Consider the following 4866-nt stretch of genomic DNA (forward strand, 5'->3'; position numbering starts at 1 on the left):
TTCTTATCCTACCATTCTCTCCATCCCTTACTATATGATCTTGCTATTTTTAGTTCCTATCTCTCTTTTAAACATTGGAAAGATCTACTAATAGACACCGTAGGCATTCGTAGGCATTTTAATTCTTCTCTGTTTTGTACCTTGATATACATATCTCTATTTCGGTTTCTGAAGATTCTATGCTCCTGTTTCATTTCTAGGCACACTTGAGAGTCATTAAATATTTCATGATATTCACCAAGGGCCTTGCTATAGGTATTTATTGCCTCTGGAAAGTCATCAGATACAATATTGATGGATTACAGTAGAGCACTTTATTAAAGAACAAATTGGATTTGGAACATAGTTACTTAATGGTTTGCTTGAATATGCTACTGAAAGCCCGCCAGAGATCTGGAGATCATCATACAGATGTCCTCCTATTCGAAGACATCATGCTTGGGGCCAAAAATGGTTACATCATTTCTCCATCAAGGTGGCAGCAACCTCAGATGCTGAGACTAGAGGAAACCAGGTTTGCCCAGGATATTGTAGCACTTCAGCTACTAGCTGATTATTCAGATTCTAAAGGGAAGTTAATCTGTAAAGAATGATGGATCTAAAGCTGAAAGTTCTTAACAGGAAAAAGAAAGGGATTGTTTTAAATCTGTGCTGGTGGTAAACAGTGGTTAGCGAAAATGCTTATCTAAATATGGTATCTGAATATACTGATTTACTCTGAACTGATCTGAAAGCTGCATATGTCAGAGAAAGTGCTGAGCAAGCTCTTGGGAAAAAAAAATCTATAAAAAAAAGTGTGTCACTTGGTCATTCACAGGATTGATTAATAATGTACATGAATAGGTGTATATGCACAGTTATAAGTACTCATGCTAACAGAGTTGACAAAGAAATCCTAAGAGCAGTTTGCAAGTTAAAGACATCAGCTGGGAAGCAAAACTAATAGGAAGAGTGAACGTTCAGGACAACCTCTGCCCAGCCCTGTCTGCTCATATCCTGACTTATTGACTGGACTTCCTGTATGGACCCTGGATCTCTGCTGTAGTTGTCTGCAGTCCTGTGTCTGGCCCTGTCTCCTGCTGTTCCTGACTGCATGGACCCCAGACCTGACTCATTTCCTTGCCCTGTCTGAGACTGCCGATGGGACCTGTCACCAACTTGGCCCTGCTCAGATACTGCAGGACTGTGCCCTGGTCGGGGAGGTCACTGCCCTGCCTGTGCTCCAAGCACCCTTGGCTCCTGGCTCATCTCCCTCATGGAGCAGCCCCACTCTTGCTGCTCTCTGACTGGCTATATCCAGTAGAATCCATCATCTGGATTATTTTTAGTAACATTTATTTTATAGTTTGAAATAACTAGGAGATCGGTAGGACATAGATTCTGAAGGCTGAGTTAGTTGATGTTAGCGATCATAACTTCTGTTGTCAAAGATTCTGGATGTAGCCCACAACCTGACCCCAATAGTTCTGTATGATGGACTGAGAAGACAGACTATTCCAGCCAGCTTGAAGTATAAATATAAAACAAAAGATAGGAAAACACCAACACAGGAGTGATCGATGGACTTAAGACTCATAGAACTTATTGCAAGACGACATTTAGAATGATCTACATATCCTGTGAAAACACTGGTCAGTTAGAAAAGTGCAGCATCCCAGAATGTCACTCCACTTAGTTAAGTGCTCCTGTACAACTCACAGTGCAGCTCAAACTGAATTTGCAGAACTTACTGTGAAATTGGACCAGAGTTACAGGAGAGCTGCTGTTACAGTCTTTATAGCTACATCAGCCCAAGGTATCTGTGTGTCTGGGCAATACGAGCTTGTGAACAGCAAAAAGAGACTTCTGACCACACGTATAAGTGATTGCTAAATTAGGGCAGATCAAGTTTAGGTGAGATCTTTGCAGATAAAAAGCCTTTCAGGTTACCTTTTGTTCCACATACCACTGTTAACTGCTGTTGTTGATAGTAGTGTCTTTACTGGAACTGCAGAGCTGTTTCCAAAGGGTCATTCCTGCACAACATATCGTGACCAATAGTGTGATCAGATTGCATTCTGCCTTATTTTCATCTGTTGAAATGTTAACATTGCTTTTCTTTTTTGTAACATCTGATTTGATGTGTCAGCTAATATTTCTCATAAATCAATGAAGAGAGTTCAATATCTCTGATGTTAGAGCTGAACTAAAAATGATAAAAATAAATAATTCATCACTGATGCAGGCAACTTTGTAGACATATGTAAGCTTATATCAGAAATTCTCAGTTCCTTTTTTCTCAGGGAAAAAGTACACATACCTGTTTAAAAGTGTATTTATTTACTTATTTATTTATTGCACATTTCTTATCTGGAGAAAAATACCTTTCAGACTACTGACTGTTTTATAAAACTCTGTCTTTATTATTTAAGTTATCAACAGTTAACAGTTTCTTCAACCTGTTCTTATCTCTTGGGTAAATAATGAATTTTGCAAAACTGCCTAATTATACACTTACTCATGAGACTGAAGGACTTTCTCCAAAGTCATTTCTGTTACTTGAATAACTGATCCCCATTTTATAGCATTCCAGAACATTTTATTCTCATTTTCTTATAAAATGAACAAACATTTTGGGTCTGGTTTCATAATCCTTATTTAACCTATTTTGATTATAATAGTCATTTTATCTGAATAAGGACAAGAGGATTGAGCTCAAGATTATATTATAAAACTTCATGATTACTAGACGCTGAAAGGGTGTGGGTCTTGTAACAATAATCTTAACAATAATCTCTTCTGTTTCAGATTGATGTGGACCAATAAAACATTAGAAAAATTATTTCACTTGCAAACAGAAAGCATGCTTGTATAATTTTTAGGTCCTCAAACAATAACATGCCATATTAGTGTATCCTCTTCGACAAAGCATGCAACATTTTATGACATTTTGTTTACTGAATCATCTGAACTTTGATATATAAAAACAACATGTCATCCTATAGCCAGAAGAGCTAGTGATTTCTTAACTGTGATTATCACAGAGCTAGATGGACAGCTACATATATTTTAAAAATGAGCATATTACAGTCAAAAATTGAAAATAGCCTATTAAACTTTTGACTCACCTGTACCTTTGTATGGTTTTGTTTCATAAAGGATATCAATCACATGCATGAAAACATCCCTCAGAAAGGACTTAGTGAGTCCAACTGTGAAAATAATACATTCTTCACCCATGCCGTCTATAGTCTTGGCCTAAAGCAAGATTAAAGATCATGTAGTTGACCTTACAAGCACAAATCTATTACAAATGGGTTTTGGCCTTAGATATAAAGATAGTTACAAAATCGGTAAACTTAACATCCTTTGGACACACAAACTCACTTGTAACAATAGAATAAATGGCCTCTGGTAGGACCAAGGCTGTAGGTAGGTTGAGCTAGCCAGCTTTTATGTAACCTCCTTGTTTCATTTGAAATATGCTACAGCTTTAGGCTAAATAGCTGAAGGAACCTGAAATCTCAGCACAGACCATATGGAGCTTGGTTCAGCCCAGATTCAAAGAATTAGGGCTCTGAGTAGATTGAGATATGAGAAACAAAGGAGGTGTGAAAAGGAGGAACAGACAAAAAAAGCTTCTGTTTCAATATCAGTAAAGCAATAAGCAACTGGTATTGAGAATATAAAATATATTGGGGTCCTTCAGTCTAGTACCTCCGCAAAGGGAAAAAGGGAAAGCATCTGCTCTGTTCTGGATGATTGCTCAGTATGTCTAATAACTGCTAGAGAAAGGAACGGATCCACAGTCTGTTATCAGCCCATCATTACTGTCCAAAGAGATTGCAGAAGTGGTTGCTTACTTTAGAATTAATATATTTCTCTTCAGTTGCCACAGCATTCCCAAAAGGACAGAATGAGGAATGAATGGAACGATTTACTCCAGGAGACCTATATAGCAGTACTCCCCTATGAGTGTGGACTTCAGCTCAGCTATATTAAAAMAGGGAAATGGAGATCATGTCTCAAAGCAACATTTAAATGTGTAATTTTAGCCAACCAAGTTCAAAGAGCATGTCCCCATTTCATAAACTGTCACTGATTAAATATACACATATTTTTACTGTGTACTATTGCTATTTCTTGGTGTCAGTAACTGATCTACACAGGTATGATAAATGAACTGTTTTACCTTATGAGTAAATGCATAGATTGGATTAGTCATGAGATAAAATCCTATTATGTGTGAGTGAGGTATGGCACATCCTTAAATATTTTAATATGTAATTTGTTGGTCTTCCAAGAAAGAAGAGCAATGCAAGGGACATTTCCCAGAGGCATACCGCTTTAATGATAATTAAATCTAAGCTTGTTATCATCACATTACAACTTCTGATGTCAGACATTGTAACTCTTTAAAGAGGCACAGCCTTTCAGAGAAAAAATGGCCTTATTAGTAAATATTCTTTCTGTTTCCATTATCCTGTTTACCACAGTATTCTTTCCACTCAATGTATCTTGCTGTGTCAGCACTAATTCTGGTCCTGATCCAAACACAGAAGGGTAGAGATTTTTAAGTGCCAGCCATCTGTTTGCTCATTAAAGAAATTCTGGTCAACCTATTAGTTTCACTGTCACTGGCAGGTAGAGGAATGTGAAGGATGCTTAGAAAAAATCCATAAAATGTATCTCTTGTTTTCTTGTCTCTTCTGTCACAACAACAGTAAAACACCTAACATCACCCCTGTAATTGTCTTCTGGCAAATTGCTTCATTATCATTTCCTGCTGCAGATAGAGCAAATTGTCATTATTCTTTTAACCTTAATTTCTCCTTATCTAGCTAAATAATGTGTTGCAGCCACAAAAAGTATCTTTAGAAAATGTGA

Source organism: Apteryx rowi, unplaced genomic scaffold (genome assembly GCF_003343035.1).
Source record: "Apteryx rowi isolate R43461 unplaced genomic scaffold, aptRow1 scaffold_744, whole genome shotgun sequence".
NCBI lineage: Eukaryota > Metazoa > Chordata > Aves > Apterygiformes > Apterygidae > Apteryx > Apteryx rowi.